The sequence below is a fragment of the Sceloporus undulatus genome, chromosome 3, assembly GCF_019175285.1.
Source record: "Sceloporus undulatus isolate JIND9_A2432 ecotype Alabama chromosome 3, SceUnd_v1.1, whole genome shotgun sequence".
Classification (NCBI taxonomy): Eukaryota; Metazoa; Chordata; class Lepidosauria; order Squamata; family Phrynosomatidae; genus Sceloporus; species Sceloporus undulatus.
In genome coordinates this window covers 46,345,825-46,357,131 of record NC_056524.1, presented here as the reverse complement: position 1 = coordinate 46,357,131, position 11,307 = coordinate 46,345,825, and positions in this window count along the sequence as shown.

Genomic DNA, 11,307 nt, shown 5'->3' with positions numbered 1-11,307 from the left:
TTGGGAAACCATGACCTGAGCTGAGAGCTGTATGCACATGAAAGTGAACCTGTACAAATGTAATTTACTTCCTTGTGCTCCCACAGCATGCAAGTTATTGAATATGTCAAAATTCACTTTAATATACTTCAGTGTAACTATATTCATCATTTTTATCCTTTGTCTGCAATCCTAACACTTAATGGCTGTTTCATGCATGACTTTTTTACTTCATGGAGAATTAGAGATAATATTTATGTATTGAAAATCAGATTGTTGCCATAGAAGTGTGAAGTAAGTGTTTGTACTAGTACTGTGTCAAAAATTTCTTCTCTGGGTTTTTCTCATTGTTGTTTAATTTGAAAGAAAAAAAAAGATTTTAAAATGTTCAAAAGAAAGTAAAATTTCAGAGAAATTGTGTGTGTGTGTGGGGGGGTTTGTAGGCTTTTTGTAAGTTCTGGTAGCTTAAGAGTGAATGTGTGAGTGTCATATCCAGCACTACTCATGCATTTTCAGACTTTGTAGTCTCTTGTACCTCAATTACATTTCAGGGGAAAGTTCCATGAAGTGACCTTCCCTACCATGAAACAGCTGAGCAAGAGTTAAACCATTAAAAAGTAGTTTACTATGGACCTTAGGCTTGTAGTTTATCAAGTGCTTGTTGTTGTTAGCTACCCTCGAGTCGACCTCAACTCATGGCAGGGAGAGTTCAGGCTTGATCTGTTCAAGGACCAATCTGTTATGTTTTTGGCTGTCCATGGTATCGTTAGCACTTCTCTAGCACCTCATCTCAAAGAACTTGATTTTCTTTTTGTCGACTTTATTCACTGTCCACTCTCACATCTACATATGATGATGGGGAATGCAATGGACTGAATGATCCTAAGTGTACTGTTCAGTTGTATATCCTTACACTTTAGGATTTGTCTAGGTTTTTCATGGCTGCCTTTCCCATTCCTAGTCTTATTTTTTTTGACTGAAGGTACAGGAAATCTTTTAAGTATTTTGATTTTCTCATTGTCTAGGCTGAATTCATATAGACGCTCTGTGGTCATTATTTTTTCTTTATCTTCACCAACAATCCTGCCTTTGTACTTTCTTCCTTGACCTTTCTTAGTAATTGGCAATACTGTTCAATGGGTATCCCTTTATACTGCCTGGATCATGATTGCTGCCACAGCTGAAACTCTAGGACACATCTTAGATATTTCCTAATACCTAAAAAGTATGAGAATTTCTATCAGCATAACAAACAACAACTAGTGTTTTTGCACCAGTGCAACTTCTTGACTTTCCATAAGATACCAACACTGCAGTATGTGCTGCCCTGTTATACTGCTATATTTATTGAACTCTTGTCCATTCCAACTATACACTATGGTTCACTTTGCTCTTTTTCCTATGCCTGCTTTGAGCTCCCATGCTTAGAAAGTTCAAGTCCTCAAAGTCCATGTCCTAATAGATATGTTGAGAGTTATTCTATCCCTAGCTTGAGTAATATAGTTTCTAGGTGTGTGTTTTTTTTAAAAGCAGGCATTATTGTTGAATTCTCCCACTTTTCTTTGGTGTTCAGTTCATTGTATAATATTACTGATTGACAAGTTATTTTGCTCTCAACAAATCCTATTAGAAAATGTTATTCAATGTATAGTACACAAATGCAGACACAGAACAAATATTGCACAATAGGTAATGTCCCCCCCCCCTCTATTTTGCTTCTAGATGGATTTTCCACCTCCATATCACTTATTGAAGGTTTTGTGGTCCTTTTTCATCAGATACAAGTAGGGATGGAGTGTTTTAGTTAGTTTTGGTAAGAATATACTAATGTTTCTAAATTTATTCTGTAGAAAGAACATGAGCTTTTAACACCCTTCCCCCTCAAACACAAATCTCTTGGTCATACAAAATCTTGATGCATGACTGAGAAAATCTGCATCCAGAGGCCCACAGTGCTCATGAAATCCTGTGTCTTGTTGCTCAGAGAACTTTATGAGGGCACCTACACACAGTGCTTTCATTCTATGGGTTGTGGGTATTATGATTATATTTACTGGCCAAGATCCAGTGGTAAATGTGAAGTCGAAGGTTTTCATGGCCGACATCCATAGTATTTTGGGGGGTTTTCAGGCTATGTGACCATGTTCTAGAAGAGTTTATTCCTGACATTTCGCCAGCATCTGTGGCTGGCATCTTCAGAGAATGCTGACCTGGAAGAGAGTGGGTGTGTGTGTACACACACACACATACACACACACACACTACACACACACACACTGTGTGACCCTGGATGAGGAGAGTGATTCCCATGTTAATCTGTGTATTTTTCTGTTGTTGATGGCAGGGCCTCAGGGTGGGAGGATATTAATAATAATAATAATAATAATTTATATTCCACTTAATCACTTGGAATCCAAGCAGATTACAACAATAAAACAAGATGCAGTTAAAATTCTAAAAAAGCCTATCCCTCCACCCCAGTATAAAAACATAGTAATATTAAAAAGAGATTAAACAAAAAAGATATTAAAACAATAGTATAAAATCACAGTTAAAATCAGTAGAAGAGTTGTAAAAAAGGAACTGTATGGCAGGGGTCCAGATAGGATGGAATAAGGGGCTGGAGAAAAGAGGAGAGAACTAGTGATGGGGGGGGGGAGGCAGGAAATAGAGGAGGACTAGTCTGGAAAGGCCTGTCGACAGAGATCCGTCTTAATAGCCTTCTCTAAGGTTCCTTTACAAAAGTATACAAAAGAGGATTAATCGTCTGCTAATGGTGATCGTGGTTGGGTTACACACCGCCATGAAAGTACAGAGTCACATCGTACTAGGGTTAGGAAGGTGTGGTGCTTGCACCCCCTAACCCTATACGGACTGAGTCCGTACAAAATGGCGGCTCCCCTTCCACATGGGGGACCCATGATGACGTCACGACCACGCGCCTCTATACGGGGCGGCGCGGATGTCACTTAGTGGCCCTCTCCGCGCGGACCATTTCGGAGAGCTCCTTCCTGATTTGCGGGCGCCGCTTTGCTTCGCTGGGCGCAGCCTTCAGCCACAGCTGTGCCCAGCAAAGCAAGGGAGAAAGGGGCCAAGTGGCCCCTTTCTCCTCCTCCCCACCGCCGCAAGGTGTCCTGGGGCTTGAAGCCCCAAGGACACCCTTTCGGCTGCAGGGAAGCGGCTTTTGTCGCTTCCCCGCAGCCTGAAAAGCGGCGGATCGGGGCCTCAGCGGCTGCCGTTCTGGTAGCTGAGGCCCCAATACACCGGGGAAAGGGGCGGGTACAGACCACCCAAATGGGCAGTCTGTAACCTGCCTTGTCTGCTGGGGAGCCTCTGACCCTGAGTGGTTTCTCATTTGCATTTGCTGAGTCCTGGTTTTGGTGTTCTTCAGGACTGGTAGCCAGATTTATTTACTTTGAGGGTTTCTTCTCTCCTGTTGAAGCTGTCCAAGTGTTTGTGGATTTCAATGGCTTCCTGTGCATTCTGACCTGATATTTGTTGGCATGGTCCAGAATTTCAGTGTTTTCAAACAGCATTTTGTGCCCAGGATGGTTTATAATGTGTTCGGCAACTGCTGATTTTTCTGGCTGACCCAGTCTGCAGTGTCTCTCATGTCCCTTGCTTCGTGTTTGGATACTGCATTTGGTGGTCCCTATGTAGACTTGTCAGCAGCTGCATGGTATGCGGTAAATTCCCATGGCTTTGAGAGGGTTTCTCTTGTCCCTTGCTGAGCATAGCATTTGCTGGATTTTCTTGGATTTTCTTTTCCATTTGGAGGTTGTGCTTCTTCACCACTTTGCCTATTCTGTCTGTGATTCCTTTGATGTATAGTAAAAAATATCTTCCCTTTGGGTGGTTGCTTATCTTCATTCCTCAGGGTTTTTCTGGTTCTTGCAGCGCTTCTGATGTCTGAGCTGGACTAACCATTCGCTTGTAGAGCCCGGTCCAGGTGCTTCGGTTCATCTTCCAAGAAGTGGGGTTCGCAGATGTGTTTTGCCTGGTCTACCACTGTTTTGATTGTGCTTTTTTTTTGTCCTGGATGATGGTTGGAGTTCTTGTGCAGGTATGTGTCTGTGTGTGTAGGTGTTGGTTTGGTTTGCGGATGACTAGGACATCCAAGAATGGCAGTGTTCCCTCCTTTTCTTTTTCCATAGTGAATTAGATGTTAGGGTGGGTGTTGTTCAGATGGTTCATAAACACAGCCAGATCTTCTTCTCCATGGCTCCAAATCCAGTGGTCAACTTTGGTACCTAACACCAGGGGCAATGAGACTTCCTTCCCCTTCCTCTCTTGTTGTGGCCTTCTGTGGTGCCAAAAACAGTCTCCAGATATATTCCATCCCTCTAAAGCACAGAGGTGCTGCCAATTAAAAGAGATGCATACTCCAACTAAACTATCTGCAGGACATACTGAAGACTCCTACTAAAGTATCTGCAGGACATATTGAAGACAACCAGTGACCTCCAGATTTACTTCCAATATTTATCCTCCCTTGCTACATGGCCAATTGTCTTGGTAGTTGTAGTCAAAACAATCTTGAAGAACCCAGTCTGAGGAAGGCTGATGTAGACAGGCAGTTCTTTTCTTTTGGTTCACCTCAGTCTTGCAACATAAAGAAATGTATTGGCGTGTAAGTGACAGCAACTTCAAAGCAGAACAAACTGAATCTGCCCTTTGCTTTCTATACAGCTTGCAAATTTCTGTTTTCCAGTGTTACTGTGATTCTGAATTGCACAGCAGGAAGGTAATGCTTTTTGACTTCTCTACAGCCCAGAGGAATTTAGTAGACCACCAAGACAGGTGCTTTTCCTGTGAGCTCTTTCACTAATGTCACATTGCTGCTAGGACTTGACAAGTGATATTATCGTGCTTTGAAATTGCCCTCTTTTCTCTCTAATTTATTAATGTTAATTAAAGTGCAATATCACTGTTATTCTGATTAGCATTGATGCTACAGTACATTTTAAATAAAGAAATGTCAGAGGCAACATTCTCCATCAAACACAATGTCATGTAAAGAAGAGTAGATGCATCAGGTTTATTGCCTGAGGGCAAATCTTTAGACTAGACCTTACCAAGTTGGCAACCTCCAGATATATTGCACTACTACATTAGGGGAAGGCTGTCTTAGAAGACATCATTTTTCTTTCTAGGCCTTCTTCTTCCAAGTGAGGGGAATAATACTCCCTCACTCTGGTAATTACTTTTAAACAAGCCTCGGTAGCTCACATGAGATAAGCCAGCAAGTATTTATCTCTTAAACCTGATCAATAAATGCTTACACAAGAAATGAAACATGGTTAGTATCTCCCAAATAATTTTTAAACATGCCAGCATGATTCAGGCAGTACAGAATAAGGCATGTAGCTACTTTTAATTTGAATTGATAGTCTTTAGAAATGTGGTCATTTCATATGAGAGTCCTCGTAGAGGTGCATTTATCCTTTTCTTTTGAGTCAAGATAATTGTACTAATGCACACTGAAAAGGCACTCTGAATGTGTGTCTACCTCCAAAATGACTTTACTGAAACAAAAAAGCTGTAAACGTATTGAAAGAAGCACAGTGACGAAAACCCCATGTTTGGGCAGAAAATTTTACCTCCTGTAGGAACATAGCATATATAACCCAACTGTTATCTTTGATTTATATTGTAATTAATTTCATATACCAGTTTCACACTGTCTTTATAATATCCACTCTAACCTAGTTCACAAACATATACTGTACCATCACACTGTCATCAATATATCTTATTAACTAGAGATGTCAAGAATATTCACTTCAATAATGATGATGATGATGATGATGATGATGATGATGATAGAGTGATGATGATGATGATGATAGAGAAAGGTCTTATAACACACTGACAAAGAAAAGAACAGCCAGGAAATTCTTCAAATGGCAGAAATTCCTTTAGGCAAATTCATTTATGCAAAAATGTATGTGTCTTTTTCTGCATAGAAAAAGAAAAAAAGGAGTTAGGTAAAACAAACCAAGTAGCATAAAAATTGTGACATCCATAAAAAATATGAAATACATAAAATGAAGACTAAGGTCCTATGTTCTCTAGGAAATAATGATCAGTCTCTATAATCTCAAAAAGCCTTGAAGAACAAGTCATTTCTCTCCAGGATGATGAGGAACCATCTTTGGATTTTGTCCTTCAACCAGTTACAAATCCACCTAACAGTAGCATAGACTTATAAGACCATAGAGTTGAAATTGGCCTCGGGGACATCATGTCCAACCACCTACTCAGTATAGGATCTCCAGCTAAAGCCTTTTTGACAGGTATCTGCACAACCTCTTTTTGAAGAGAAGTCTCCACCACTTCTCTAAGCAAATGGATCCATCACCAAACCACTCATACTGTTAAGAAATTTCATCTAATATTCAAGCAAGATATACCCTCCTGTAAATTCAAGCCATTAGAACTGATTATAACCTCTGTGGAAGCAGAAAACAAACTTGCCCCTGCCTTCTCTGTGAGACAGCCCTTGAGATGTTTAAAGAGTGCAATCATGTCACTCCCCAGTCTTTTCATCATGAAGCTGAACACATCTAGCTCCTTCAATGTTTCCTCATATATTTTATTTTCCATTCCTCTTATTATCCTTGATGCTCAGAACCTGCTCCAGTATGTCTAAATTCTTCTTAAAATGAGCATTATCTAGCCCACATTTGATTAGCATATCTGCAAGAATATCATGAGGGAACTTGTTAAAATCTTTATTGAAATTGAGATGCACTACATCCACAACATTCCCATGATCAACCAAGCTTGTAATGCAATCAACAAAGAGAAGAGAAGATTAGTCTGCATTACTTGTCCCCTCGTAAATCAGTTTAAAGCCCTCTTGATTAAATTTGTGAGTCTGGCCCAGTACAGACTGCCCCAAACGGGCGGCCTGCACCCGCCCCTTTTTGCTCTGGATTGGGACCAGGACAACCTCACAAGCAGCCCTGCAGCCCCAATCCAAAATGTTCTGGGCCATGGAGAGCAGCAAAATGCCACTTCTCCATGGCCTGGAAAAGGCAGGTCCTTGGGGCTTCATGTCCCCGGTCACCTTGGCCCTACAGAGGAGAAAGGGATGGCCCCTTTCTTCAAAGTATTGTTCCTGTGGCCATGTGGTTGCCACGGGAATGATCCACTCTAGGAAGGAGCTGCAGAATGCAGGTCCTTCCTACAATGTCACTTCTTGTCGCGGACATGTGGATGCTGCGAGTCGTGCACGTCATCATGGTGCTGCCATGATGATAGCGTCTGCATGTTGTAGGGTTCTGGACTGTGCATTTGCCGGACAGTCTGGAACTCTAGAATCGGCGGCGGTACTGTATCATCTGTATCGGGCCTCTCTTAGTAGATATGTTCTTTCCAACAACCATGAGGTACAGCTGATCTTTTACCAGAAGTCCTTCCTCATGAAAGTACAGAACATTATACAATAAATCAAACATTTCCTGATGACATCATCTGCAGAGTCAATTGTATTCATCCCTCTCTTCCTGGACCATATCCTTCAACAGTAAGGGGTGATGAAATCACATGTGCCCCATCATCTTTCTGCTTTCTGCCCAGCTTCATATTCATATCTGTATATTCTTCCTTGATATGCATCCAAGATAATTTATTGGAGTATCATAAGTTATCATGTGGATTAGAAGGAAGGAGGAATTATCAACAGACTAAATGGGTTTTGTTAAGTTCTTTGTTACATCTTGAATTCTGTCCCCAGGAAGACAACACACCTCTTAACTCATTATCATTTTTTGGGGAAAAAATACAAGCTTGGCAAATGAAGGGAATGCTGTGGATGCAGCATATCTTGATTTCAGTAAGGCCTTTGACAAAGTCTCCCACAATATTCTAGCAAACAAGCTAGTAAAAAGTGGGCTAGACAATGCACCTGTTAGCTGGATTTGCAACCCAAATGGTGATCAGCAGTTGCTCCTTTTCATCACCAGAGGAGTGCCAAAGGGTTCAGTCCTGAGCCCAATACTATTCAACAGCTTTATCAATTACTTGAATGAAGAAACAGAGGTTGTGCTTATCAAATTTGCAGTTGATACCAAATTAGGAGGGGTAGCTAATACCACAGAGGACAGGATCAAAATTCAAAATGGCCTTAATAGATTAGAAAGCTGGGCAAAACTAACACAACAAATTTCAACAGGGAGAAATGTAGCATATTATACTTAGAGAAAAGATGAAATGCACAGAAATAGGATAGAGGACACCTGGCTTGACAACAGTACAGGTAAAAGGGATCTAGGAGTCCTAGTAGGCCACAAATTAAACATGAGTCAACAGATGCAGTAGCTAATAAAGCCGATGCAATTCTAAGATGCATCAATAGAAATACAGTGTCTAGATCGAGGAAAGTAATAGTGCCACTCTATTCTTCTTTAGTCAGGCTTGACCTGGAATACTCCATCAAGTTCTAGGCACCACAATTCAAAAAGGATGTTAAAGAACTGGAGGGCAATTGAAATAGTGAAGGCTCTGGAAACCATGCCCTATGAGGAGTGACTTAGAGAGCTGGCTTTGTTAGGCCTAAAAAAGAAAAGGTTAAGAGGTGATAAATATTTGAAGGGCTATCATAGTGAGTATGGAGCAAAATTGTTTTCAGCTGCTCCAATGACTAGAAGATGGAGCAATGGATGTAAAGTACAGGAAATGAGATTCTACCTCAACATTAGGAAGAACTTCCTGACATTAAGAGTTGTTAGACAGTGGGACACACTCCCTCAGAGTGTGGTGGAGTCTCTTTCATTGAAGGTTTTTAAACAGAGGCTACCTGGCCATCTATCAGGGTTACTTTGAGTGTGTATTCCTGCATGACAGCCAGTGAACTGGATGGCCCTTTTGGTCTCTTCCAGCTCTATGATTCTATGAGAGCTTGGAATCAGTTGTATAATTCCAAATTAACCGGATGTCTTAGATGGCTCTGATCCTATATGTTACACCAGGGGTAGGCAACCTGCGGCCCGTGGGCTGGATGCGGCCCAGCGAGGCCTTGGGACTGGCCCCAGCCCAGTCCTGCGCCGATTTACCCGCCGGGGCCTTGGGGGGGCATTGTCAAGAAGCCTCAAAAATGCATCATATAAATTTTTTTAAAAATCACATTTTCGCGTGTCCCTCCATTTTTTTAAAAGTGTCTTCATTGAAAATTTTGTCCTACATTTGTCCTGGTTTATTTAATATTTATTTTTAAAATTATTATTTGTTTGCTCGGCCCCACATTGTCGGGCCCCCCCCCGCCGCTCAAAAGATTCCTACCCCTGTGTCCCTTTCCAATGTCGCCCCTGCATTGGAGTGTTTCTCTCCCCCCCCCCCCCGGTTCCTCCATTTCTCCCTCCAGTCCTGGCCTCCTCACTGTGTTCACATTCTCACTCTCTGCGCATTTGATATATGGGCCCCGCTGTACACCTTTTCTTCCAGCGCAAGTAAGCCCTCTACATCCCAAGCTAGAAAACAACTGCACAATGCTGCGGTCACTGTAGCAGTTCCCATACAGCTATACCATGTCCCATGTAGTGCTTCAGACAGCACCGGGCCTCCTCTCAAACACCCTGCAAAATGTCGTTGCCTTGTCTCTGACTGAGGGGGGCGAGTGTTTACATGCTCAGTAACCCAACACGCACCCTGGCTTCCATCATTGCACTGCCGTCCTATGGACAGTGAATGATGACACCTGCAGCAAGCACCAAACATGCTGGTGACAAGACATCATATTGGAAAGAGCAATGGCCCCCACATGTGATCTAAAGAACCTGCTGGGAGCCAAAAGATCTCCTGCAGTCTCCATCCAGGGCAGAAAGGGCGGCATCTGCACCCTTTTCTGCCCATGGTTAGCCCCTGACTACTGTTGAACAACTATCTAACCTTCCCTAAAACCACCCCCACAACTTACATTGCATTGCATTTGCCTATACAATCATGTGCCTTTCCCCCCTCGATCAGCAACTAATCCCCAGCTTGCAACAACTCCTGAAGCTTTCTCAAAAAGACGACCCCCCCCCTGGGTACCCATTTAGCAGCAACCCTGCCAGTGGTGCTGGAAGATTTCTGGAAGCTTTGATTGTGTCTGTCGGAAAGACACATCTCTAACAGCGCAGCAAATGGCCGAGTGGCCTTTGATGGTCTAAAATCTCTAATCGTCAAAAACAGACCTTCAGACTCCGCAACTGATATAAATCATCAGTGTATCATCAGCGCCATCAGAAAACCACTATCATCAGCACAACCTTTTCCCCATAAGGCACTTGAGCATTCATAGCAATTAAAAACATACAAATTAAAACAAGTAAAAAATGAAAGTAAAAATAGTTTAAAATCCCATAAAGTTATAAAGTAAAAAACATTAAATAGAAAATGTATAAAAGAAAACCTCACCCTAGAATGAAGTATACAACACCATCCAACTAGGGCATTTAGACCGAGATTCTTGTGAGGGTGAATTTGAGAGGGAGGAGAGGAGTGTCTGCACATAGCATTAATTGGACTGATGTGGATAAAATAGTGCAATAGTATCTGCACCAGTGGTAAAAAATGCCTTCCTGTACTTTAAGTTTTTGCCTTTGAAAGAACCGTTCCATACTGCAACTCAGCATGAGAAATGTTCTTTCCAGCATGAAGGAAAATGCTGATTGATTAGCATAAGAGGAAATATATCACCTGAATTATGAGTAACTGTTCCTCTGGCTGTCTAATAAATCATACTGCCAAAATCTAGCATTTCACTAACATACTGGATATTATCCTTTTTTCCTCTCTTTTCCGTGTTTGCACATTTTGGTTTTGTTGTTACAAAGCTTGTAGACTATTACAGCTCACGGATGTACTCTCCTCTTTTAATGGGCAGCTGGGCTAGCAGTTTACCCCTGTGTATACTTGGTTACTATTGTTTTCACAGCTCGGTCAGGATTCTACTGCAGTTTCTTAAATTGTTCCTCATGTGCTGAATGAATTGAAGTCCTGGTAAGCGGTTTGAACAACTCCTTATAATAGGAAGCTCGTATCAATATGAGCAATTATGACAATTGATCAGGAAAATAAAGGCAGAATTTATGCATGTATTTATCCCATTGAAAAATGAAAACTTTAGTTTTTATCAATTATTCAATTTCCCCCTGCATTATTTTTTTTTTAAAGTTTCACTTTTATATGTTCCCACATTATTTTGTGTGATTCTCATAGGCACCATACTCGGAGAAAAATCTGTTTACTTTCTTTTGTAAAAGATTATGGATACTACATTCAAAACCAGTGTCATTGCTGTTTCTCAGTAATCACAGATTTCATTGCAGCAAACAGAAGCTT